Source organism: Peromyscus maniculatus, chromosome 3, assembly GCF_049852395.1.
Source record: "Peromyscus maniculatus bairdii isolate BWxNUB_F1_BW_parent chromosome 3, HU_Pman_BW_mat_3.1, whole genome shotgun sequence".
Classification (NCBI taxonomy): Eukaryota; Metazoa; Chordata; class Mammalia; order Rodentia; family Cricetidae; genus Peromyscus; species Peromyscus maniculatus.
Genome location: NC_134854.1, coordinates 167,882,629 through 167,889,892, shown reverse-complemented (window position 1 = coordinate 167,889,892; position 7,264 = coordinate 167,882,629). Strand labels below are relative to the sequence as shown.

Below are 7,264 nucleotides of genomic sequence, written 5' to 3'. Positions count from 1 at the left end.
CCAGTTGTTTCTTTCTGGGTAGCAGAAGTAAAGTGCGCTTGAGATAATTTTACATGAAATGATATGGTTTTTTGTCTTTTTTTAAAGAACAATTATTCCTTGATCATTCTTTTATACAAGGTTGTGCCTCTGTGATATGGTCAATACAAATATAAATTCTTCATAATACTAAAGTGTTAGCAAACCAGAAGGAAATGATTTTCTCTATATCATAGTGGAACATTATAACCTGAGAACACATCTATTGTAGCATTAAAATTGTTGGCATTGGTTCTTCATGGTGACAATTATAAAAAGGACATTCAGAAAATAATGGCTTTACAATTTCTTTGTTTTTCAGAGGAATGTCTTCCTATGTCTCAGACCCATAAGCCTTAAAGAAGCCTGCTGTGATCAGCAGCTGAGGGATGAAGACCCATAGTGGCCAAGAGGCTCCTCCCTCATCCAAGGATTATCTTTAAACAGTGACACACAGGGGTCTGCTTTGGCACATACGTGCCCACTTTTTATCTCCTATATACAGAAAAACTCAAACTATATTATTACAAAATTATTTCCTCAAATCCTGACAAATCTCTAAATCTTGAATTGGAGAACTCAGCTTTTTCTTTCCATGAAGTGAAGAAACAGTATTGTGATGCTCACTGATTAAAAGAGAAAACTGGGAATTGAAAGGAAAGGAGAACACTTTCACCATGGTCTCCATTCCTCCTGACAAGCCCGATGGTGGCATGCTAAATCATGTTAGATTAATGTACCTCACCAACCACCGTCATTTTTTATACCAAGATACCAAGTGGCAATTTTAATTACCCAAGGAAAACCATAATTATTTGAAACAAGAACTTTCTGACCACTAGCTAAAATAAGAACAGATCAGCAATAAAGAGTTATGGTTGATATATTGTACACTCCAATAAACTTATCTGGGGTCAGAGAACAGAACAGCCACTATATTAAACATAGATTTAAGCAGTGGTACCACGCCTTTAATCCTAGCATTCCAGAGGCAGAGATCCATTTGGATCTCTGTGAGTTCAAAGCCACACTGGAAACAGCCAGGCATGGTGACACATGCCTTTAATCCCAGCACTTGAGATCTCATGTCTTGCTTGGGAAAGACACTTGCCTTTAATCCCAGGAAGTGATGGCGGGAAGCAGAAAGGTATATAAGGCATGAGGACCAGGAACTAGAGGCTTTTAAGCTTTTAGACTTTTAGCAGCAGTTCAGCTGAGATCCATTCAGATGAAGACTCTGAGGCTTCCAGTCTGAGAAAACATGATCAGCTGAGGAATTGGCGAGATGAGGTAGCTGTGGCTTTTTCTGCTTCTCTGATCTTCCAGCATTCATCCCAATACCTGGCTCCTGGGTTTGTTTTTATTAATAAGACCTTTTAAGATTCTTGTTACAAAGAGTGCATAGTGCTCTTCCAGAAGACCTAAATTTGGTTCCTAGCACCCAAGTCAGGCAGCTCCTAACCCATAACCACCTGAAATCTAATTCTGGGGAGACTGGACGCCTTCTTCTAGCCTCCATGGGCACCTGCACGCATGGACACATACCACCCCCCAACACACACATACACTCCTATCACAATTAAAATAAAACAAGAACAGAGAAAAAAATATCACATAGATGACAAAGTTGCTCAGAAAAGGTTAATTTTTTTTCTCTCTTTACAGAAAAAGTCCTGTACTCTACTCTTAAATTCCTTTGTGAAAGTCTGCTGTAAGGGTCCAGCACAATGAAAGCTGTAGCCAGTGGCTGCTGGAAGCATTTTGGCTTCATTTGCTTTGGGCTGTACTTGATGTATGGAAAGGTTTTTTTTTTTTTTTTCCCTAATCTGAAACACTGGAGTCTTGGAGATCCTTTGTTATCAATCTGCATCACAACAGGAGGGAAGAACCTTAGACACAAAACATTTCTTGGAAGAAGAATAAACAGGTTATGCCAGTTTGAACAAGCCATGGAATTCAGAACTATAATATCTGTGATGTTATTAGTAAAGTGAGTACAGTGTAGGGGAAACCCGTAATCAAAATGCTTGCAACAGACCCAGAAAGATATTTAAAGGAATCTCGTTCGCAAACAACGTAGATGTTTTCAGCAGTGTTGGATCCCGTTGGCATCCGCCTGTCTGTGTGGACTGCTGCATTACTTCTCTGGCTCTGAGAAATCTGATTAGGCATCGACATTTGTTCCTTACAGTAAGAAGCTCGCCTGCCAGGAGCTGCTTGTTTTCATCCACTGCCCCACAGAGAAGTGTTTCAAAATAAAGGTCTGTTCTGTTCAGTAAGGAACTGAAGCCACTCACCACCATTCACATAGGGAAAGTTCAACCTGACTTTTTCTTCTTACGGTTTCTACCCTGGGGCCTGACCAGGATTCTTCTCCATCGCTTTGAGAATGTCAGAGTTTAAAACTTCAAAGGTAGGAGATGATGGATATACGGCATTCATAATAGATTGCTTTAAGTAGCACATGTATGTAGTGATTCATTCTCAACATTCTTTTGAAAGCCTAAGCCCCATTCTTAGAGAAAACATTCAGACAGGGAACATGAGAAAGAACACTGCTCTGAGCTGCACAGCCTTCTGGAGGTTTCTCCTAACTGTGCTGAATCCTTAGCAATTGCCTCCATCATTTCACTCCCTTCTAATTTCATTATTTTTTATTTAAATACTTTGTGAATAGCTTTGGCTTCATGTAGGAACTGTGTTTTGTTTCTGTTTCTCCTTATGCTCATCTCATTTTAACTATACTTGCAGTTTTTACAGCTGTACTTTGTAGCTATCTCTAAGGCTTTTATATTATATTATATTAACACTGCCCCATCTAAAAAGAATCTCTTTCTAATTTTTAAGAAAAGGGTCTCACTTGTAGTCTCATCTCTGACTAATTTGATAAAAAGGAACACTTTACAATCCATGGGCAAGATACTGCAGATGAAAATTTTCTCATACCTACATAGCTTTTCACATCTCAGAAACAACGGTGTAGGTTGAACACTGATTGTAACTACCAAGAAAGGGAAACCCATGGGCTTCATATTTGGGAAATTAGTTTATGTGGAAGCAAAGCAATGTATGTGACCGAGAAGGGGTGAAGGGGAGATCTACAAACACACTCATTACCAGGGAACGCCCTGGCTTTGGATTTGGCCAATAAGACACTCAGCTGGCAACTCCTTAGAAGATAAACCCAGGGAGTGCCCATGCCAACTTCAACCATCGCACTGAAAACGTCAAAGGCAAAACCACTTCTTCATGGTTCAAAGTGTGTCTCCTTAATAAGAAACACTCCAGGAGTACAGCACCTAGCACAGCTTTCTGTCTTGTCTCTAAGTCACAAGAACCCATTGGGACAGTCCCTGTCTGTCTGTCTGTCTGTCTCCAAATTCAAGTTCTCATCATTCATTAGCCATTGACACACTATATGAACTCTAGAACTTATGGAGAATTCATTTAAACAAATCCCTTAAAAATGACCGAGAAAATGCCAGGCGGTGGTGGCGCCCACCTTTAGTCCCAGCACTTGGAGGGCAGAGCCAGGTTGATCTCTGTGAGTTCGAGGCCAGCCTGGGTTACAGACTGAGTTCCAGGAAAGGCGCAAAGCTACACAGAGAAACTTTTTTGTCTGGTGGTGTTTATTTAAAAGATCAGAAAGGCAAACCCAGAAGTGAGGTATTCATCCAGTGAGCAGTCACCTCAATGTATTGTAAAGACCCAACCCTGCTTCGACCCTTGCTTTCTCTTAAACTCCACGTGCTTTTCTTTGGGTGGGAGGTGGAAATGGAATGGAGACAGTTTGGGCAACATTAGGATTTTGGAGAATGAAGCCCTACTAGTATGACCAGAAGGCAACTGGCCCCCTGGTTTTATGGGAACACAAACCCTTCAGTAGCTCCCTGTGGGACTAGTGGCCTGCTTTGCTCCTAAAGGGTCTGTGTATTGGAGACAGCCATGGAGACTGCCCTGCCTGCTGTAGCACCCTGTTTGCCCTGCACCCCGACACACACCACCCACTGCGCTTCCACAGCCCTTCCCCTCTGCTGCTACGGCAGAGTTCCTCTCATGCTAGGTTTAACAGCCCTTACCTGTTTTTAAACACTTGCATTTCTTCCAATCAATTCATCCTGCATATATATTTTAATCTATTTCTCTACCACCCCCTTCCTCCCCACCTCTCTTTTCTTCTGTCCTTTATATATATCCCCCTTCCTTCCCTTCCTTCTTCCTTCTCTCTTTCCATTGTCTCACTTTTCAGTCTTAAACAGATTCTAGAGGAGAAGAGCAGCTATTCTGAAATCACTCGGAAGTCCTTTTGTTGACTTACTAAACATACCTCCTTTAGAAGTGAATTAACCTCTCTCTGTTCTGTCACTCATAGTCTTTGTGTGTATAAACTTATACTGGTCTGTTTAAATCTACAAGCGTTTTTCTAAGTCACTAAAATAGACACCATCCAGGGAATGTTTGCTTGGTGATACACATTTCATATCTGTCCCCTAGGAATTATACTAACCTTGTACATTACTATCCCTTTACAGGAGAGGAAACAAGGGTTCCTGGAGGCTAACAGCGTTGCTTCAAACAGATGAAATAATAACAGCACACAACACGAAGCACATGTCTAAGGCACGGTTACAGGAGGTAAAGCTGGAGCAGCAAGGTTCTCAAGACGCCATCCTTTCTGCTACAACATGAAGCTTTGGAGTCCTGCATCAGAAAAAAAAAAAAGCAGAGAAACTAATTAAGGACCATGCCAAAGAAAACGCAGCAAAGTTTGATTCATTTACCCTTGGCTTAAAAACTAAAGCAAAACACAGCCAGCCCTACTGGCCCGAAAGCTTGCAACATTTTCTTTAAAAATAAAAGCAAGCAAGCACAGAACTGGTACTATAGTGTATTTTAAAATGATGTAAAATCTACCCCCAACCTCCCCAAAATTGTGCATATAAAAAAGATTCAGGAGAAAAAAAAAAAAGGAAACCCATCCAACACTCAGTGAACATTCTGAGTAAAGGGATGCTGGGTATCTTATTTATTTTTCCATTTTCTTCTTTCCTGCCTTCTCTATGGTGAGTATGAGCTGCTTTTCAATGCATTTAATCTTCAGCAAAATTACTTAGCCTGCTAAACTAGTGAAAAAAGAAAGAAAGAAAAAAGCTTTGCTGTAACTGCGTGGACATTTACCATAAGAGTGAGGGAGGCAATATCAGGTGATCGAGTATATACTTATAAAAAGAAATGTTTAGCAGAGCTTAGGGAGTAGGGAACCCCTCCAGGACAGGCATGCTATCTGATGGAAGGAGGAAAAATAAGGCACTCTCAGCTGAGCTAAACTTCGGATTTAATTACTGTTCAAAGGAAGAATTAAGATTAGAGCCCAGCTGGCATTAACTTCTCCAGGCCGGTGACAGGCAGTTTTAATAAGGCCTCTGAGCTGATACTACATGGGAAGTGAGAACAGAAAAAAAAAACAGCTCAGTGGATGCTTTGTACCAACCTTGAACCTGAGGCAAATGGGGCAGGAGCTGCAAGTGGCAACTCCAGGTTCCAGCACTGAGCTTGTCCTAGGAAGCCATAGCTCCCAGGAAGTTGAGGACAGGAGCAATCTACTCTGCTTACTGATGGATCTTCAGACCCCAACACTTCTCCACTGTCCTGCTTTTGAGGATAAGCCTTGCCTTCCAAGTCTGTTTCAACCAAGAGGGAAATACCCATAACAGGAAATCGATTTATGACCTAGGGGCTCAGGAGAGAGAACTACTAATGTCGAGAACTATTTTCAGGAAATAGAATCTCAGCACACCGAGCTCTATAGTCCACTTGCTTTAATTCCTTTGGGATAACATCTTATTTACACAGCTTCAGTTCTGTTCTCATGTCTAGCTCCTTTCTTACCTGATTTCTCTCTATATTTATCTACTGCTCCCTCTAAGTTCTATCTTAATTCTCTTGTCTTAATTCTGCCTCATCTAGGTCCTTTTCATCTTGTTTTTACCCAGCTAGTACTTCCCCATCTGACTCTTCCTCATCTTCCATCTTGTCCACACATACTCTCTGGTCAAAATCCTCCTTATCCCTCTCCGTTTTCTGTCTCTCAGTTCTCAACGTTCCTCCTAAGTCTCTCCCTGGAATCCAGTTATAAACCCAAGCAATAGCAAGCCCCTGGTTGAGCAAGGTCACCAGGCTTGAATTCTACAGGATTATAAAGGTAGATAAGAATTTTCCTCAGGCAGTGACCACCAGGCTTTCTTTTACAACCCAAAATGGGAGTGGTAATAGAGGTCAACTGAGTGCTGATGACTGGTTAGCATATCAAAAAGGGGATCTATGTGCTCAGTCTACATTCCTAGAAGTGGTTAGGAAAGAAGTTAGGGGTCTACTAGTAAGGTTGTATAAGAAAGGATGGTCTCATCCTAAATTGCAAAAAAAATAAAGCTATCCACCTGACCTAGGAGACAGATGTTGTTTCGCATGGCCTTGGATGCTTAATAGGCATTTTAGATAAATACACTGTTAGGAGTTCTTGGAAGCACACAAGAAAATCATTTTAGGAACCAGCTAATACATATACAAAAGCTAAAATATCACCAAGACTCCTTAAGCAATGGCTTGACCTTTGGAGAAGTCCTTGAGTTTTCCAAGTAGTAGCTTTTGTGATAGTAGCTGAATTCCTTGGCTTGCAGCATGAGAGTAATGAACAGCCAACACCACACATCCAACCCATCACACAGCTCTAGAAAGCAGAACAGCTGATGTTTGCTCCAGGTTCTTGTAAACTCACCAGATTGTTGAGGTCATTTCAGCCCATGTAGACCTCTCATTCTGCTGTCTCCTCACATACTTCACTGGCTTAGTGTTTTATGTCTCATACACAACTGAGTATTTGTGTGTCCACCAGTGTGGACGGACGTGTGCACAGATAATACACAATGTGGGTGTGCTTACTGCATAGCCAGGCTTATATAAATGGTATGCTGTGGAATGCACCGACCTGCAAATTCAGTTAAAAACCACTTACAGTGAGTGCCAGTAAACGTGTGTGCAGATGCACATGCATGTGCATAGGGGCCAGAGGTCAACCTCCAGGATCCTTCCTCGGGCACCGTCCACTTTGTTTTTTGGAGACAGGGTCTCTAATTGGCACAGAACTTGTTTAAATGACCAGGCTGGCTGGCCAGCCAGTGCGCCCCAGGGACCCACCTGTCTCTGCTGTAGAGCTGGGATTATAAGCGTGTGCCACCCCACCTGGCTT

General features: G+C 41.8%; 1 long non-coding RNA gene across 1 annotated transcript; it reads left to right on the top strand.

Annotated features, from left to right (window-relative positions):
• Positions 1 to 2,268: 2,268 nt before the first annotated feature.
• On the top strand, positions 2,269 to 4,749 carry LOC143272202 (uncharacterized). The gene is made up of 2 exons (XR_013049636.1): positions 2,269 to 2,431; positions 4,551 to 4,749. It is a non-coding gene; the product is annotated as an uncharacterized LOC143272202 (long non-coding RNA).
• Positions 4,750 to 7,264: the final 2,515 nt, after the last annotated feature.